Below are 21,325 nucleotides of genomic sequence, written 5' to 3'. Positions count from 1 at the left end.
CCTCACAAATGTCCCAACATCACAAACCACACACCCAAACACCAAGCCCTGCATGCAAAAATAAAGCATGGACACCCATCATCAAAGCATGGCCACTGTACATACCCATACACCCCCCTAAACCACAATCACACAAGTACCCACGCAGGAATGCAAGCACTGGGGTACACGTTCACCCACCCATTGCACACCATGACACACAAAGATGTAATAAACATCCTTTTGTACCCCTGCAGGACCCCTACCCAACGTCACCGGACAGGAGGGTCCACACATGTCCACACCACCAACAGAAGAGGCCCACAGTGATGACAGCAGCTCTGTCCAACTGGATCTAGATGACCAGCCCGGCCCATCAGGGACCCCTGGACAGTCGCTTCCCCTGACATAGTCACAGGCCACCACAAAGCTTCCCCCCACTGGAAACACCAGCACAGCACTCAGCAAGTGGGCCCATACCTCTGTCCCCAGGACACGTCAATCAGCTGTGTGTCCACCACTACAGGGAACCCAGGCTAACCCACCCCCCCAACAACAACAGGGACTTGGGGGCAGTGGCAGTGGGCACACGGTCCAGGAGACAGAGGCCCAGGAACACAGGGGAACTGGGAGGGCTGCTGTGCGACAGGGGGAGGACAGGCCAAGGGAACCCACTCTTCACAAGGCCCTCTCCAACATCATGGGAGCCTACCACCATTCCCAGGAGACGATGGCAACGGTACTGGCCAAGTTTCAGGAGACCCAGCGCCTGCAGGAGGAACAGTATTTGGGCTTCAGGGAGGAACTCAGATCCATCAATTCCGCCCTGGGCACCTTCGTAGGGGTGCTGAAGGAAGTCCTCAACACCAGGAGGGACACTGTGGCACAACAAGGGGCCCCTGACACTAGCCTGGACGATGAACTGCCCACCACCTCCGCCAACGCTAGTGGACAGGAGGCACCGTCACAGGACCACCACACCAGCACCCCACCCCCTGCAGAGGGTAAACCACCCCGCAAACGGTCCCTGAAATCCAGGACAAAGACAGAGAACGATGCCAAGACCCCCACCAAGAAATGAGACCACCCTGAATGTCATCCTTCTGTCCCACTTTATCACCCTGTTCATCCTCAAACTGCCCCAGCTCCACTTCCTATGCCCATTTGGGCAATGCACCTCTGAGACTAATAGACTGGACTCTGCCATGGACATTCCTCCACCATCACCCCTCACCATTTTACAACCCCCTCCACTATTGAGCACTTAAATAAACACCCTTGAAGCACACAACAATCTGGAGTCAGCCTGTGATTTTGAAATAGTGTATTAGGAATTACAGTGTCAAAATGCTCTTTCAAATGTAATGTCAACATACCTATGTCACACAGCTCTAGTCCATGAGGAAACAAAGCAAATGTCACACAGTGGGACCCACATCTGTGAAATCGTAAGGGAAAGTGACAACTCAGTGACCATACACTGGGTGAAAACGACAGACAGTTGAGAGGTAGTAGTGTTAAATTACATGTAGTAAGCAGGTTTGTATTCTTACCGTTGTCTCACTGAAAATATTGCAGGGTCACTGAATTCCTGTTGTCGATGTCCTCTTCTTCTGCTTCCTTGTCTTCACTGTCCACAGGCTCCACAGCTGCAACAACACCGCCATCTGGACCATCCTCTTGCAGAAAAGACACCTGTCATTGTAAAGTTAAGTTGTGAAGCATACAGCAGGCCACGATGATCTGGCACACCTTCTTTGGTGAGTAGAAAAGGGATCCACCTGTCATATGGAGGCACCTGAACCTGGCCTTCAGGAGGACGAAGGTCCGCTCTATAATCTGCCAAGTTCTCCCATGGGCCTTATTGTAGCGTTCCTCTGCATTTGTCCTGGGATTCCTCACTGGGGTCAGTAGCCATGACAGGTTAGGGTAACCAGAGTCACCTGCAAATGGCGAGGGACAACTGTTAGACACACACTAACCTGTAGGGATATCCCCAGACCCAGACAACCATTCCCACTGACTTGCTTCCAGGTGCTCACCTAATAGCCACACACTGTGCCTCTGGAGTTGCCCCATCACATAAGGGATGCTGCTATTCCGCAGGATGTAAGCATCATGCACTGAGCCAGGGAATTTGGCATTAACATGGGAGATGTACTGGTCGGCCAAACACACCATCTGCACATTCATGGAATGATAATTCTTCCAGTTTCTGTACACCTGTTCACTCCTGCGGGGGGTACCAAAGCCACATGTGTCCCATCAATGGCACCTATGATGTTGGGGATATGACCCAAGGCATAGAAGTCACCTTTCACTGTAGGCAAATCCTCCACCTGAGGGAAAACGATGTAGCTCCGAATGTGTTTCAGCAGGGCAGACAACACTCTGGACAACACGTTGGAAAACATAGGCTGGGACATCCCTGATGCTATGGCCACTGTTGTTTGAAATTACCCACTTGCAAGGAAATGGAGCACTGACAGCACCTGCACTTGAGGGGGGATTCCTGTGGGATGGCGGATAGCTGACATCAGGTCTGGCTCCAGCTAGGCACACAGTTCCAGGATTGTGGCACGATCAAGCCTGTAGGTGATGATCACATGTCTTTTCTCCATTGTCGACAGGTCCACCAGCGGTCTGTACACCGGAGGATGCTGCCATCTCCTCACATGTCCCAGCTGAAGGTGCCTATGAAGGACAACAGCGAGCACAGAGTCAACCAACTCAGAGGTACGTACCCACAGCTTACACAGAACACGAATCATAATCTGAAATTTGGCCTGTATGAGTGTTGAGGCAAGGCCTAGGTATGTGTGACGCAGTTAAAAATTAAGCCACTTGGGGCCCTGAAATGGCGGCTGCCTGACCTGTAAAGTGGGACAACGGGATGTGAGGTAACTGCGCTAGCGTTGTACACCGTCAGGGTAGGCGGTCGAAGACCGCGGCGCAATTCTGCATTGGTTAAAATTGAACCCTATGGGTCCCAGGAGCCAATGACAATGTACGCCGGCGGTGACGGTACGCACCGCCACGGACGTGACCACTATTTTCTATCTGTTCAATCACTCGATACCTGATCTTCGACAGGAGAGGACCTACACTGCAAGTGCTGCTGTGACCTCGGTCTGGAAGAGACAATGGCTCATGCGTCTGGGGAAAGGGCCCCTGCCTTCACATCGGAGGAGTTGGAGAAACTCGTGGATGGGGTCCTCCCCAGTACACACTACTCTATGGTGACGGTGCAGTTGGTAATAACTTTTCTTTTCCTCCTGTACAATTCATGTAGGTCAGCACCCACCAGAAAAAGGATATTTGGCGTGCCATCGCCAAGGACGTCCGGACCCTGGGGGTCTACCACAGACGGAGCACCCACTGCCATAAGAGATGGGAGGACATTCGCCGCTGGAGCAAGAAGACAGCAGAGGCCCAGCTGGGGATGGCCTCCCAACATGGGAGGGGTGCCCGTCGCAGCATGACCCCCCTGATGTTCAGGATCCTGGCGGTGGCGTACCCGGAATTGGATGGGTGCTTGAGGGCATCACAGCAACCACAAGGGGGTGAGTACACTCTCATTCTGCTGATTTTGCGTGCAGTGGAGGTGTCTGGGTGGGGGAGGTGGGCTGTGGGTTTCCCTAGGCCAGGGCGAGTGTGCTAGTTAGGTCCTCTTGTTCTGGCAGACCCTGTGGCACCCCACCCCACCTGTGTACAGTGCCAAGTACACCTAGTCAGGCTTCTGTGTCATCCATGTGTGCAGATGTCGGCCATAGCCTTGTAGGCCATGTCCCAGGGATTGAACAGTGGACCCCAAGTGCGCGGCGTAATGCAGGGGGCTTCTGTGTCTGTCAAGTCCGCCAACGGTAGCGGTAATGCATGCACTCAGCATGTCTTTCTTCTGTCGTTCCCCCCCTTTTTGTGGTCTCCCTGTTCTTGTGTGCATTAGCATCATCAGGCAGAGGAGCAGTGGCACCGGAGCAGGAGGGAGCTGCATCCCTCATGGCCCTGGAGGGCGAGACTATGGTCTCGGAATTCACCAGTGGGATGGAGGGCGAGGGGAGCTCCACGGCGGGGACAGGAGCTGACACCAGTGATACGGACTCATCCTCTGATGGGAGTTCCCTTGTGGTGGCGGCCACATCTGTGCCCCCTGCATCTACAGATACAGCTGCCACCCCCCTATCAGCACCGCCCTCCCAGCAGCCCCTCAGCCTTTGCCTGTGCCCGCTCACCCAGGAGGGTGGGCATCACCTTCGCCCCAGGCACCTCAGGCCCTGCCCCAGTCACCCCTGCTGCCCTCAGTGAGGAGGCCATTGACCTCCTCAGGTACCTCACTGTTGGGCAGTCTACCATTTTGAATGCCATCCAGGGTGTAGAAAGGCAGTTGCAACAAACAAATGCATTCCTGGAGGGCATTCATTCTGGTCAGGCGGCCCTTCAGCAAGCTTTTCAGACTCTGGCCTCAGCACTGATGGAAGCTATTGTCCCTGTCTCTAGCCTCCACCCTCCAACTTCCTCCACCCAGACCCAATCCCTTTACCTCAGCCTATCCCAAGCACACCTTCAGACCAGCATGTACACACGTCAACACACAAGGGAAGCTCAGGCAAACATAAGCACCTCACATCCCACAGGCACTCACGCAAGCATCACACACATGCAGACACATCAACATCCACTGCCTCCACTGTGTCCCCCTCCTCCTCGTCTCCCTCCTCCCTCCCAGTCTCGTCTCCACTCACACCTGCATGCACTACATCTACAGCCACTTCTTCCATCACCAGCACACACATCACCACACCCCGCTCACGTGCAGTCACCACTCCCACTACCATTCACACGTCCCCTGTGTCCTCTCCCAGTGTGTCTGTGACGCCCCCTCCCAAGATACACAAACGCAGCCACACACCCACTCAACAGCCATCCACCTCACAACAGCCTACAGCGCATGCACCTTCACCCAAAGTCACCAAACGAACACCTCCTACAACCACAACCTCTTCCTCCATTCCCAAACCCCCTCCAGCTACCCGTCCCAGTGTTCCCAAGAAACTTTTCCTGTCCACCTTTGACCTCTTTCCCTCACCTCCCCCACCCCATCAGTCTCCTAGGGCCCGACTTTCCAGGTCCTAACCTAGCACCTCAGCCATAACATCTGCGGGACCAGTGGTGCCTGTAGTCACCGGAATCTGGAGTGCACCGGGCAGCAGGGCACCCAGTGTGGCACGGAGCCACAGCACGGACAGTCCCCCACCTGTCAAGCATCAAAAGTTGGCCAGTGCCCGGCGGGAGAGGGGGAAGACTCCAGCCACCAAAGCTGCTTCCAGGGGTACAGGTGGGAGTGTGGAGTCAGCTGCGACAACTTTCAAGGTGGGGAAGGGGCACAAGAAACTCAGCAAGTCTGGGAAGAGCAGCACGGCAGAGAAGACCGCCATCATCCCCGCTGCCCAGGAGGCCACCGCCAGCACCAGCCCTCTTCCCAGGAGGCCAGCACCAGCAATGCTGCCCAGGAGGCCACCGCCATCATCCCCGCTGCCCAGGAAGCCACCGCCAGCACCAGCCCTGCTGCACAGGAGGCCACCGCCTTCATCCCCGCTGCCCAGGAGACCACCGCCAGCACCAGCCCTGCTGCACAGGAGGCCAGCACCAGCCCAGCTGCCCAGGACAGGACCACCACCACCAGCCCAGCTGCCCAGGACAGGACCGCCAGCACCAGCCCAGCTGACCAGGACAGGACAGCCAGCACCAGCCCCGCCGGGCCATTAGGGACCACCAGCACCAGCCCCTCTGGGCCATAAAGGACCACCAGCACCAGCACCGCTGGGCCTGACAGGTCCGCCAGCAGCTGAGTCACTGCCAAGGACCCCGCCGCCACAAGCACCGCTGAACAGGACACTGCTGCCAGAAGCACAGCTGAACAGGATACTGCCGTCACAAGCACCGCTGCCAAGGACACCGCCACCACAAGCACCGCTGAACAGGAAACTGCCGCCACGAGCACCGCTGAACAGGACACTGCAGCCACAAACACCGCTGAACAGGAAACTGCCACCACAAGCACCGCTGCCAAGGACACCGCTGCCACAAGCACCACTGAACAGGACACTGCTGCCACAAGCACTGCTGCCAAGGACACCACCGCCACAAGCACCGCTAAACAGGACACTGCCGCCACAAGCACCGCTAGCAAGGACACCGCTGCAACAAGCACCGCTGGCCCATGAGCGCCAAGGGCACTGATGCTACTGAGTCCGTCACGAGCAAGCACTCTGGGCACAAGGCCCCCTCCAGAACCAGTGGAGTAAGGCATCCACTACCTCAGTCCTTGGCAGGATGAAGCACTCCGGGCACAAGGCCCCCTCCAGAACCAGTGGAGAGATACATCCACTACCTCAGTCCATGGCAGGATGAAGCACTCTGGGCACAAGGCCCCCTCCAGAACCAGTGGAGATTCACATCCACTACCTCAGTCCTTGGCAGGATGAAGCACTCTGGGCATAAGGCCCCCTCCAGAACCAGTGGAGATGCACATCCACTACCTCAGTCCTTGGCAGGATGAAGCACTCTGGGCACAAGGCCCCCTCCAGAACCAGTGGAGACTGTTATCCACTTGAGAGACTGTGGCTTTGCACTCCCCAGGATGGAACAGTGGGCAACCCACCCACTGTAGAGACTTGAGAGACTGTGGCTTTGCACTCCACAGGATGGAACAGTGGGCCTGTGCCCCCCTCGTGGATTTGGCGTTGTGCACTCAACCGGCTGTGTGCCCCCCCTTTCCCTTCCCCCTGAGGTGCCTGTTTTATTGCTATCTGATGCCCCTGCAGTGTTCTCTCCGTCATGTTCGGGGAATGAGTGTGGGCCTCGCCCATGCCGTGTGGGCCCAGTTCCACGAACTTCAATGGAGCACTACCTGGACTACTATTCTTGGTGTATATATTTGTTTATAGTGTATATATATTTTTTCGTACTGGATTTTAATATATTACAATGGTTACACTCATTTCCTTTTGTCTTTGCATTCTTCCAGGGGATTTGGGGGGTGTAACTGTAATGTATCATGCTGTATTAGTGTGTGTGTTGTAGTGGGTGAGGGTGGGGGTGGGGGTGTTGTGTGTGTGTGTGTCCCTGTTTTTTCCCTCCCATGTGACGTAGGTGCAGTACTCACCGTGGTCTTCCCCGCCGGCGTTCGTGCTCCTGGTAGAGGAGCAAGAAGATAAGGGCTGGCAGGATCTGGAGCTCGGGTTCCATGGCGTCCGGATTCCTCGTGGGGTGTGTAGAGGTGAGCGTTTTTCCTTCAAAGTCCTGTTTCCATCGTGTTTTTGTTCACGGTGGCTCCGCCCCAGAAAAGGTGGCGGATTGGTAGGTTATGATACTGTGGTCAGTACATTGTCCTCCGCCTGTCTGTTGGCAGTGACCGCCATGCTGTTTGTTTGTACCGCCGTGGCGGTCTGAGTGTTAAAGTGGCTGTCTATGTTGGCGGTTTCCGCCACGGTCGTGATTCCATTTTTTTTTCCGCTGGCCTGTTGGCGGTCTTACCGCCGCTTTAACACCGACTACCAGGGGTGTAATGACCACCTTTATTTTGAAATAAGAAAGTCTTATTTTCCATAGGAATAAGCTAAATATAGCAAGTTTGGTATCAAATTAAAAGTTATAATAAATCTAACACCTTGTCACTGTTGAATTTAATATAACGTGAACAGGGAAAGAGTTTTAGAACTCTTGCTAAATGTTACCAACTTTAGACCTGTAATGCACTTCTCTGATTGGTGAGCCTCTGGCAGCCTGAATCACGCTACCTTGATGAGGTGTGAAGTGGTCTGGGCTGAAACAAAGGAAGCATCTTGTGGAAGGCTATCTGCCTCACCAGATGGTAGAGCAGATAGATGGAGAGCAGCTGAACTGGACTTCAAAAGAGGGAAGGAAATTTGGGACAGCAACTGGACCTCTCCATTTCCTTCAGCCCTCGACAGCCAGGTGCCCATTGATTAGATTAAGAGAGGGCTGGACAGTGGTGTGTTAAGGGAAACTTAGCCACACCAGTGGGTGGACGCGGCCAGATTTAAACTCTAAGATTACATTTTTGCTATTTTGGATTTTGGAGAAATGCTGCTCCTGGGATTGATTTTTGCTACACTTCCTAGGAAGTGGTCACTCAAGCGGGTGGTGACCTGCATGTGATTGGACAGGAGCACCCCCCTGCTTTCCATCCCAGGAGCAAGGAGAAATATGGCAGAGCTGCCCCACACTTCAGGTCCCTACTGGAAAAAGACAAGAAGATGAAGGACTGCCCTTCTTGACCCCTGTCCTGCACCTGGACCCTGCACTCAGAAGGACTGCACCAGCTGCACACTTTGGGCTTCACAAAGAAAATTACTTTGCCTTACTTCTATACCAACAGGAAGGGACTTCCTATAAGCTACAGGTAGAGAGGAGCTGATTAAGGTCCCCTGCATCAAGTCCTGAAAAAATAGCCCAAATGACCAGTGACCAGTCGCCATTTATGGATTTGAACCAGGTGAATTCAGGGAGTTGAAGACCTAACTCCGAAGGAGCAACTCAGATTTTCTGGAACCTTGGAGTGAGTTGTGGAGACTTAAAGGATGTTAAAAGTACTCCTGGAAAAAGATCCAGAAATTTGAAGAAGTTTGGAGCAACTTTGGAAAAAAGCTACATAAGTGGACCGATCCAATGACAAGAGTCAAGCTGGCCAACATTGACGTGACTCAGACTGACTTTCAGGTTCGTCTCACTTAAAGGTTTCAGAGCCCCAGACTTCTAGGATTTGATTGGCGATTTGTGGAAATGCAATCCATTATTATTGTGTCAAAACTGGCTTGCTGAGGAGGGTCGTACGATGTCATTGAAGAAAAGCTCTAAGTCTGAATGTAAAAGGTTGACCGAGGCCTCCCGCACAAGGTATCCAAGGAGGGCTCCATTGTGGTCGGCCTTAACTTTTAGAGGATTTCTTCTTGAAAAAGTTTCTAAGTCCAAACGTAGAAACTTGACCGAGCCCTCCCGCGCAATGTGTCTGAAGATGGCTCCAGTGAGGTCTGCTTCACTTTGTGATTTCGTCCCGGTCGTAGAAAAATCTACAAAACAATTTCTAAGTGTGAAGGTAAAACTTTTACCAAGGCCTCCCACTCAGTGTAACCGAGCAGGACTCCATCGCTGTTGGCTTAAAATTTTGACTTTGCCCTGGTGGAGTGCGAACAGATGTCCCAAGCGGTGCGTTTGCTTTCTTGGCACTAGAAAACATTTCATCTTAAAAAATTCACATCTCTGGTTCCCTACATTGGATTTTTGTCACTTTGGTGTTATTTTGAAGATAAAACTATACTCTGCTGCTAGAATGCTATTGTGTATTGTGTTTTACTTATTCGTTGTTTTATTGGTATTAAATGCTTTATACACCTGTCTCCTAACTTAAGCATAACTGTTTGTGGCCAAGCTAACAAGGGTTGAGAAAGGATTCATGTACTGAGATCTTGACTGGACCTAGTGGGGATGTGTGACATATTGTTAAGGGTAGGTACCTACCTGCCCTAACCAATAATCCACTTTCCAACACCCACCGATAGGATCCTTGACCTCTACACACCAGGATGTCTCACTGCACTCTAGTCTCATCTCAGAACTGACGCATCACATCGGCTGAACTCTGCAATCAGCATTAAAGTACTTTGTTCAGCTGGACTATCTGGGCCCCTGTATACGGCCTGTGCTCATCATGGTCAGCCTAAAGTTTTTACTATGTTTCAGTCCAGTGTGACCACATATCCCCAGTTGGCACTTTTTGATTCTAAGTTCTGTTCCACAGTTTATTATTTAACAATTAATAACTCAAGTGATACTGATTGGATTTTTGTCCTTTTTGGCCTTGTTTATTTATTGAATTAAGTTACTTTTTTTCTATCCTGGTGTTGGGTCATTTTTATTGAGTATTTTCACTATTTTACTGTTTGAAGTGTTGGATCACTACTTTACTTATTGTCTTCAAGTTAAGCCTGACAGCTCTGTGCCAAAATACCAGAGGGTGAGCACAGGTTAATTTGGGGTTTGCTTAAGCCTTACTCTGTCAAGAACTGTGGTTGCTGCTTGACTGATGCTCATGCACTAACACATGATTGCCCCAAAAATCCTAGTGAGACAATAACCAAAAAGGAACTGCTCAGAGTCCTCACAGACAAAACCAAGTGAACCTAAAGCAAACAAAACCCAGGTTCCCTTAAGGCTCTACATTTAAACAAGTGAGAGAAGCTCCATACCATTTCTGGTAAAGGATTGGTACTAAAGCGGGGACCAAAATCTTTAATGCTTCTTAGTGAAGCAGTTAGGGACATATTTATACTTTTCGACGCACAACTGCGCCAACGCAGTTGTGCGTCAAAAAATCTAACGCCGGCTAACGCCATTCTGAAGCGCCATGCGGGCGCCATATTTATTCAATGACGTTAGCCGGTGTTAGCCGGCGGCGCTGCCTGGTGTGCGTCAAAAAAATTACGTACACCAGGCAGCGCCGGCGTAGGGGAATATGGAGCTTGGGCACCAAAAAATGGGGCAATTCAGGCTGAGGCAAAATTATTGCCTCAACCCGATTTGCGCCATTTTTTTCGACTTCCAACCCCCATTGAAATGACTCCTGTCTTAGCAAAGACAGGTGTCATGCCCCCTTGCCCAATGGCCATGCCCAGGGGACATCTGTCCCCTGGGCATGGTCATTGGGCATAGTGGCATGTAGGGGGGCACAAATCAGGCCCCCCGATGCCACAAAAAAAAAAAAAATAATACTTACCTGAACTTACCTTATGTTCCCTGGGATGGGTCCCTCCATCCTTAGGTGTCCTCCTGGGGTGGGCAAGGGTGACAGGGGGGGACCCTGGGGGCATGGGAGGGCACCTCTGGGCTCCTTCCGAGCCCACAAGTCCCTTAACGCCTGCCCTGACCAGGCGCTAAAAAACGATGCAAAAGCGGCTGGACGTCATTTTTTTTGACCCGCCCACTCCCGGGCGTCATTTTTGCCCGGGAGTGTAAATACGGCGCACATGCCTCGGAGTCACTTTTTTAGACGGGAACGCCTACCTTGCATATCATTAACGCAAAGTAGGTGTCCACGCTAAAAAATGATGCAAACTCCATGGACTTTGGCGCTAGACGCGTCTAACGCCAAAGTATAAATATGGAGTTAGTTTTGCGTCGGAATTGCGTAAAAAACAACGACGCAATTCCGGCGCAAACAGAGTATAAATATGCCCCTTAGTTCTTTCAGAGCCTGTCTCCACAGATCAAGAGAAGGAGTCCTCCTTTTTCAAGAAGATCACAGTAATAGCCAGAATGGTGCCAGGAGGAGGTAGTTTCCCAAAAGGAAGAGTATAGTTGGAAGCAGGGCCCTGAAGATGGGTTTTTGCAAAGGATGATATATATTTTCATAGGTTTGCATGAATAATGCTAGACATTGAACTGCTACATGAGATCATGATTGTGACCATCAAGTTCCTTCTCAAGACAGTGTCAACAGATGTTTACCTTAAGTTTAGGGTTCCAGTGCCCCAGAAAAGAGTAATGAGAAGAGGCCAACTGTCCTCTCTGACAGCAGAAGACCCCGAGAGCATCACAGGAGAGGCCACGTCTGATCTAAAGGTGCTGCTTATATTGTTTAAGAGAACAGATAACAAGAGATCTGAATGGTGCACACCCTTGCATGGCAATGGGTGTAATTACCATAGGGTGTGTGTCAACCCTTTATGTCTCAGACAGTCAGGCTAGTAGCCAGTCTCAGGGTACAGACCATGAGCTGAAGTACCTGCACAGGTTGACGCTCCTGACATAGCAGAGGTAGTGGTGTTATACGAATGTCTTCTGCTGGAGGCTGTACAGTCTCACCCGTAGACCACAAGAAGGCATGCTAAACCTTAGAAATGTCATTAGGAAGGCTCACTAGAGTGGGTGGGTGTACTAGAGCCTAGATTTGGAGCAGAGGGTCAAGACAATGGAAGAGTGTTTGACACTGAATGGAGTACACTAACAGGTGTGGTCAGTGTTCATTCACTAAAGACAATGATTTGTAGGTTATCTGAGGTTGATTTGGGGATCTCACTGTCCTCTACACGGGGAGAGAGTGTTCCTAAGTTAAGGAAACCCATTGAGTCATGTAGGGAGTTACACATCACTCTCCTCTAAAGACAAAGATGACCTTATTGTTTATTTCCTACAGGGTCCCTGTGTGGGCCCATCCATTGCTGATAGGGAAGAAAATGGTTTTAGGCAATGTGCTTTACTCTGGTTAAAAAGTGTTAGCCAGGAAAATAATGTTCATCCAATTGTGAGGACAACAAAAGAGCCAGGACTATGTGCAAAAATGCCCAAATACAAGTTTGTTACTTGGCAGCAACCTGGTGTGATGGGAGTTGACATTTCCCAGAGAGTCAATGTACCATGAGTTGGTCTTGCAAATTGACAGATGTTGATTTTGACATACCATTGCATTTGGCTAGTTGTAATAACATGCCATTGCATAAGAGAAGTGCCACACGAAATAAAGGAATTTGTCCAACTCACCCCACAGAAGCTGAGTGGGTAGATGCTCAAAATGAAAACTTGGCATATTGTAGGGACATATTCGGCAAAATGCACTCATACTACAACTAAATATTTAATTTCCACCAGGGCTTGCACTCAATCAAAATGCTTTTATCAATTAAGTTTGTGAGCCTTTCTGTGTATCAGATATGTTTCAATAATTGTAGATTTCTGGTGTGAAGAGTGAAGAAACAAGAAAATTACAGCATACAAAGAAAAGACATTGACATTCTACAATAATACAATAGTTCTGTACACTATAGAACAGATCATTGACAATTTTTTTTCTCCTTGCATGCTTGTGATTACAAGCACAAAGTAGTTGCATATTCAGTCTGGTTGCATGCATACCTGAAGTTTTACTCTTTGCATCAGAGATCTATAAACATTATGGAATGGTATCAAAATACCTTTATCAATTACTCTTGTGAGCCTTTCTGTGAATCAGTTAATTTTCCATAATTGTTGTAGATCTCTGGTATGAAGAGTAAAGCAAGAAACATTCTATGATAATACAATAGTCCTGTACACTACAGAACAGATCATTGACCATTTTGTATCTCCTTGATTCCTAGTGATTACAAGCACAAAGTAGTTGCATATTCATTCTGTTTGCATTTATACCTGAAGCTTTACTCTTCACATCAGAGTTCTACAAACATTATGGAATGGTAATGGGTACACAGAACGGCTCACATAATGAATTGATAAAAGTAGTTTTTTAGCTTGTTTTATTGGAGACAAAACATAGTACACTGCAGATATCAAGCTCTGATTGAGTCAAAACCCCCAGTGGAAATTCATTACTTCATAGTGATATGAGTGCTTTTTGATAAATTTGTCCCTAGGGTATACATTTTTTTTAAATGTTGACTATTCCGTATGAGAAAGACCAAGATACAGGAGGGAAACTGGGACACAAATGTGGTTAGGGCTTGTGGTATTGCTTGTTTTCATGGAATTATCTATAAGCAGTCTAGATTTATCATGATTGGTGTCTGTTAGACCTGATGTCCTTGACATGGTAGCCCTCCAAACCTTTCAAATTCACTCCTCAGGTTTAAATCATTTATGTTGGTTTTAGGACACTGCACACTTTACTACTGTTAACCAGTGGTTGTGTTCTTTCCACGAACCTTGGTAAAACTACCTAAAACCTAATTGGCATATTTACTTTACTTGTAAGTCTATGGTACTACATGTACCCAGGTCCTGTAAATTAAATACTACTACGGGCCCTGCAGCCCTCACTGTGCTAACCATTCAAGTAGCCTTTTAAAACATGTCTCAGGCCTACGATTGCAGCCTGCAGTTGCAAACTGCCATTTCAACCTGGCAAAATAAACCTTTTTGCCAGGCCTAAACTTTTCTTTCTAATACTGTAAATATGTCACCCCTAAAGTAGGCTGTAAAGATTCATAGGACAGCGTGCATTGTATTGAAAAGTAGGACATGTGGGATTGCTTTACGAGGCCTGGTAGTGAAAAACTAAAGCAGTACTGTAAGGCCTATTTCTCCCAATGAGTAACATACGGTTAATTTATTACATGTAATAAGTGGTAGCTTTTGATATACAGCAGATAAAAACATGGGGCATATTTATGAGAGGCTTGCACAACTGTTGCGTCATCCAACCACTTTGTGTGGCTTTGAATGACCTCATAAATATGGAGTAAGGCAAGGCAGCGCAAATCACTGCATTGCCTTACTCTGCACCAGGGAGGCATTCAATGGGTGTTGCAGTGGGTTTTCCCAGCAATGCAATATGGAATGAATTTTGACACACCCTCAGATTTACAAGAACCTATGAATCTGGGCATGCACCAAATCCTTACGCCTCCACAGGAAAGGCACAACAAGGAGAAATATCTTGACTTCTGCTTGGTCTCTATGTGTGCTCCAGAATGCAGTACACATGGAGCAAGGAAAAAAGCTCCCTGGATTGTTTTTGTGCAGGAAAGTGCTCGTTCCTGCCCAAAAACAATCCTGCTGATAATGCAGACACCATGATGAAAGGCTGCCTGCATTGGTGCTAGGCAGCCAAAAAGGCACCAGCACAGTTGGAAGGGACAGGAATGCGCTGTATTGCATAGACTTGGTGTTTACACTCAAGTGGATTGTAATATAAAATGCTCTTTAATGTGAAAATCTGATTTTAAATCCTTGTTCATAAAAAGCCACTTTTAGAAAGTTGTCATTTTCCTGTCCTAACCATTTGTGCCTTGTGCCAGTGTCCTGAGTCACATGACTTGGAATGGCTCTGCCTAAGGGCTTTGTGTATTCTTTCCAGACACTGAGACAAGAGGGGACTAGGTGTCGACAGGATGCACCATCCAACCAGTATTATTGGGGGCAGAGCTTAACCAGCCTCATTTACTTTGTAAAGGGCTTTGCCTCCAGCACACTAGAATTTTGTCACCCCAGACTTCTTGCTTGGAGCTTTAACCGAGGAACAAAATAATTTTCCAGAACCAGATGTGGGGGAAGTCCACGATGACTTCCATTTCAAAGGCTGTCACAGGGTATAAAAATCAGACCCTCAGAACACTTGTTTAGTACACTCCTAGATATGCAGACATTGCAAGTGGGAGGACTGCCTTGCTCCCCAGAGGACTGTCCTGCTGCTTGAGGTCTACCTTGTTCCCCAGAAGACTCCTCCACTGTTACAAGAGGACTGCCCTGCTGCTTGAGACCCACTATGTCTCCCAGGGGACTGTCTAGCTGCTTAAGCCCAGCCCTGATCCCTGAGAAGGAAAACTGGACCTGTTCCCTATATCCGAGGTAACTTAAGTGACTCCAAGGGGCAATTGATTGACCTCCTGTTCTGAATCACAGGGACAGCACACAACAAACTCTAGAGAATTTCCTGAAACGTCCCTGTTGCACTTGACATGTCTTGACCTGCACCTCCGATTGCATAGGTCTTGATGGCCTCTGCTAGAGTGAGTCCCTGATCCCCAAGAGGTGCCTTCCGAAGTCCTGGACACCTGGATGGCATCAACACTTCTCTGCAAGAAAAAGAGAAATCCTGTGGTTTTGGCCTCTTCCCAACCATGAATGAGTCTGTTCGTACTAGGAAGTTCCCATCTATGACGACCACCAACGCGAAGCTCCGGTGAACAAGATTTTTCATGCTACAGTGACCACAAGCAAAGATCAACAACATAACAAATGACAGACAATCCACGTGAAGGCTAACGCAAACCTCCAGCAATGACCATCTGTAATGCCCAATCAGATTTTAATGCCACAGTGGTGAATGTCTGCGATGTCAGACCTGCTTTTCGTGCAATAGAAACAATCATCCACAACACTCTCTCTGCTACTTGTGACCTCCTCATCTTTGCGCCAGGCTTTGAGCAGGTGACTTCTTTAGCTGGACTAACCTGGTCCATGTCTTTAGTCCATGCTCCATCGAGGTCACCCTGAACTTGTGACTTTCTTCCTATCTTGAACAACCAGGTGACTGGTGGCGTCTTTTGCTTTTAGGTGCTATATCTATCTAAAACTTTAAAACTGAATGTCTCTGGTTCTATTGGTTGTTTTCTTTGTTGTTTATAAAAGTTTACTTTCTGTTTCCAAATTGGTTTGGGATTTTTCTTGCGTTTTGTTTTCAAATTATTACGGTCTCTGTGATGGATAAGTATTTACATATTGCTTCTTCGATAAGCCTGAATGCTTTCAGTGACAAGCTCTCACAGGGATAAGCACAGTTTTGTTGTTCACCCCGATGAGGATTGTGGTTGTTGCCTAAGTTGGGCTTCCACCTGCCTCAACTAATGACCTGATTTCTTACAGTGTCCAGCAATAGGTAGTGGATTTCACATATTTGGGATTAGTGGTATGAATAGAGACTGAGCGCACGAGGGGTGCAAAGCTACATAAAGTAGTCAGTGCAAAGTGCATGTGCCTCACCTCTACAATTAAATTTACCAAAGAAACCTTGTTTTGGCTCAGAGGGGTGTGTTGGAAATCCACCTTTTAGAGTGCTCACCTTTGATTTTTTTTTTTTTATCGACCTAGATTACCTCAATGTCAGATGTTGGGGGATGCGTTTCTTCCTTCTCATTTGGTGCATACTAGTTGTCATTTATCTCCTTTGTTCAAAGTAAGGGGTGTGCAAATTTCACATGTATTTATAAGTTCACTATCCCAAAATGGGCGGCAGCCAGACATTAGCCACTCACAATTTAAATCAGGTGCATGGGCTAAAATTAAACCATAACACAAAGTGACTTAGGCTGCAATGTCGAAATGTCAATCAAAAATATTTGACATTAGTTTAATGACTGATTTTAAGTGAGAACATGAAAGTGTGCCTTAAATCAAAAAGACCTGGCTGTAGCACAATAAAAGTCAAGCTGGCATGTTTCAGAGGGTGAGGGGACTTTAATAGGTTAATTACGAAACACAAAAAATACAAAATGTCAACACTGTAATATTAACTGACAATATACTTTTTTGTACGTTAAGATTTTTGTTACAAATGTTTTTTAACACATAGCTAACTTGCTGCCTTTTCTCATCTGTACTAAAATTACATTTGGGTAAAGAGACACCACTACTTCACACATATAAATGAGTCGGACTGCTCTTCTAAAGGACTCCAGAAATAGATGTGATACAACGACGGGGGTAGTGTGTATTATAGGCATTCAGTAGTCTTTTTGGGACAAGTAACTGCTATTGAATAGAGGTGAGAACTGTGCTGTTGGCATAAAAGCCGTAAAATTACTTATGGTCCTTCAGCTTAGTGTATTGGTTTATTACCAATGCGAACGATCATAATGCAAGAAGTATTTTCACTAATGATGTCTTGCTTGTTCCTTTTGCTTCAAAATCAATAAATTAGGGGGCATATTTATCATGGTCTTGAGTTGCTCTTCTGCCAAGCAAGTGGGCACAAGGGCTAAGCAAAACCTAAGTCACATTTATGAAGCCACATAAGGCCATCTTGCATCTGGAGTAACACAAGGCAGAACAAATCACAGCCTTGCATTACTCTGCCCCAGGTAGGCATTCCATGGGTGGAGCATGGGTGTTCCCAAGCATCCACTCATGGATTTTGGTGGATTCCCACATTTACCAACACTGTTAAACCTGGGAATGCATCAAAATGCTGTGCCTCCCTTGGGAAGGTGGACGAAGAGAAATATATGTATTTCTCCTTGATGATCCCTCTTCTTAGGTGTGATGCATTCTGCAGCACATTTAGAAGGAGAAAATACCTCTGAGGATTGTTTTTGTGCAGGAAAGTGCCCCTACCTGCACAAAAACAATCCTGCCTGCAACGCAGCACGTGGTACTCCAGTGCAAGGAAAGGAAATGTGTGTGCCATATCATGTGAAATACAGTGCATTCCTGCTCTTTCACAAAGCTCAGCATGGCAAGGTGGCTTTATGAGCTGTTTGAAATAATGATAACTCTGACCATAGAAATTGAAAAAACACAGCCATTTGTAGGCTTATTTAACGTCATTAATTTTCAGATCTACTTTATTTTCATGTTCTGCCTTCTCAGATGTTTTTATGATGACTGCAAAATAACTCTGGGTTCCTCCAATGCTATATTCATTTCTTATACTTTATTTTGCTTCTTTGACTGGCCCCAATATTTTAAAATATTTTTTTAGGAGTTTCTGGTGGCAATAAAAACATTATTATTTTATAGGTTAGAACACAGACTGAATTATACCACCGAAGGTGAAGATTGATAGGAACTCCTTAAAGTTGTCACTGCACTTCACACACAAGGGCACTTTCAAACTGTCCTCTAAATTCACTTTTTTCACGTTGTTTCTTTTCCTCCAAAATTGGCTGGAAGAGCTACAGATAAGATTTCAAAGTCATACTCGTCTACAGGTATTATTAAACACAATATCTGAGGTACTAATGTTAGCTCAGTTGACATAAATGTGACCTTCACAAAGATAAAGGAAAACTGTACCCATCTATACAATATCTCAAATGACAAAAGTTAGAACACTCCAAGGCTTCTTTCTGTTCTTAGTTTTTCTGGCATATCACAAATGGGAAGTTCAAACGAGGCCCCGAGTTCCTTATTTACAGTAAATGAATTTAAATGTTTTAATGTGCACTGGGGCTGTTTCCACAGATTAAAGTACACAAAGAAGAGTAAGACTCCTTCAGTGAGCAGAGTCCTATCATGCACAGAATTTGGTAAAAATTAAAGTTTAGCAGATACAGCTGAAAATGTGGAAGGAATGCCAACTGCAGTTATTCGCAATGAGTTGAATTAGGAAAATATGTCTGCCTTTGTTAGGTACTTATCTGTCTTGCTAATTAAAAGTATTGCAAAAACAGGCTCCACTTACATGAAGGATAAATCCTTGCCCGTGGAAAATCATTTCCTTTTCTCTCCTGGCACAAAAGGGAAAACACAATCAATTATTTAGAACAGGAATCGGACATACCCACGTAGGATAATGTAGTATAGCATTTTATAGAACTTCATACCTTTAACAATCTTCGCTATAGAAGCAAAAATCCTCCAAAAAGTAATTAGAAGCCGCCAGGGCCCTTTTTAATCTTCATGATGGATTATGAACAATTTGCTTGTTGCAAACTGTATTGCAGTCTTACACTATCCTATATCAGAAGAAGATTTTTTTTCACATTTTCAATATCTAAATGACAACGATTCTCTTTCTAGGGATTACATGTAATCATCTTGATAGTTGGAATGTGAAAGTGGATCGGAACTGTACTTTCACTGAATGTAACTGGTCTTTGTTGCAAGTATTTTGGAAGTGAAAGCTACAGTCGGATATTAGACTTAAGCTAACAATTCGTATTCCAAGGAGACTCCAAACTGCTCCTGCAAATTTTACAATTAAAGGTATCTGTGCTGCCGCTTAAATGTGGACAGCTGTAGAATGTGAATACATTACCATTACTGGAAACTAATATAGGAATTTTACGCCATCCATCACATGTTTTGCTAGTCTAGCAATGTGAAATATCTATAATGCAACGGACAGAACAATCACAATTTAAATATGTATGCAAGTAATTATGATGCAACTTACAAATAAATCACTAGGGGCCAGATGTATCAAAGCTTTTTGCATTCGCAAACGGTGCGAATGCCCGTTTGTGAATGCAAAAGCCATTTCAGAATGTATGAAAGGCATTCTGAACACAATTTTAAGGAATCGCTAAAATAGCGATTCCTTAAAATTGCCACCCTGTTTATAGAGTCGCAAATTGTGACTCTCTAAATAAGAAATCGCAAATAAGGGTTCCTTATTTGCGATTTCTAAAGCACATGTAAGAAGCAATTCCTTAATGCGAAATGGGCATTAAGGAATCACTATTACCACCAAGTTGAACTTGGTGGTAACCATATGCAAATTTAAAAATTGCAATTTAAATGCAATTTTAAAATTTGCATGTAAAGCACACATGCCCTTTTGGCATGTGTGCACCTTACATGTTGTAAACAAATGTTTTGGGTGCAGCACAGGGGGCCTTAGGCCCCCAGCACCCTGGACTTTGCATTTCCCAAAACTGCGAATTCCAGTTAGGAATTCGCAATTTGGGACATGCAAAAGTTCGCAAATATAGGCCGACTGGCCCATAGATGCGAATGGGGGCTGTATCACATTTGCGATTTTTAAGAAATCGCTATTACCGAATCGTAAATGTGATACATTGCATTTTGCGAATCAGAAATAGCGATTTCTTAAAAATCGTTATTTCCGATACGCAAAATGCATTCTTGATACATCTGGCCCCAGTTTCCTGGAGTCTCCTCATTTTTCTTGGGAAGGGAGAGAGTTTTTTACGGGATGCACTATACTGTCTCTATAACTAATACACTTTTCACAATGCAAATCCTATAACCATATTTGTCCATTCACTGGCTGAAGTTCAGCTTCAACCTGAATAGTTTTTTATTTGACCCTCACACAGCCTATTTGTGACATGCTTCATCATCGGGTCTTATCTTGGTCCCTATAACCAGGGCTCAACCATTTATGAGGGAGCTGTTTGGATATTTATCTCACATGGGTTCTACTAGTGAAATAATAGAAAGAAGCTACTAAAGTAATATCCCTTTACTGTTGGTGTCTTTGGTACGGTTAAAATCCACGTATGTTGGTGCTTGTACAGGATACAATGCCGTGCATCCTAGTGTTAGTCAACATGTTTCAGGCCTCGTGATTAGGCCACTGGGAGTCTGAAGTTCTTGTTAGGTCCTTGTAAGGTTATTATGTTTCCTTAACCCCTTCGCTGCCAGGCCTTTTCCCCCTCAGGTGCCAAGCCTTTTTTTGGCCCTCATAACTTTTTGTCCACATAAGCTACCCACGCCACATTTGCATCCTTTTTTTCCAACATCCTAGGGATTCTAGAGGTACCAAGACTTTGTGGGTTCCCAAGAAGGAGGCCAAGAAATTAGCCAAAATAAAGTGAAAATTTCGTTTTTTTTTAAAAAATGGGAAAAAGGGGCTGCAGAAGAAGGCTTGTGTTTTTTCCCCTGAAAATGGCATCAACAAAGGGTTTGCGGTGCTAAAATCACCAGCTTCCCAGCTTTCAGGAACAGGCAGACTTGAATCAGAAAACCCAGGGCCATATTTATACTTTCCGACGCACAACTGCGCCAACGCAGTTGTGCGACAAAAAAACTAACGCCGACTAACGCCATTCTGAAGCACCATGCGGTCGCCGTATTTATACAATGATGTTAGCCGGCGTTAGCCGGCGGAGCTGCCTGGTGTGCGTGAAAAAAAAGGACGTACACCAGG

Source organism: Pleurodeles waltl, chromosome 5 (genome assembly GCF_031143425.1).
Source record: "Pleurodeles waltl isolate 20211129_DDA chromosome 5, aPleWal1.hap1.20221129, whole genome shotgun sequence".
Lineage (NCBI taxonomy): Eukaryota > Metazoa > Chordata > Amphibia > Caudata > Salamandridae > Pleurodeles > Pleurodeles waltl.
Note: the sequence above shows the minus strand (reverse complement) of the source record.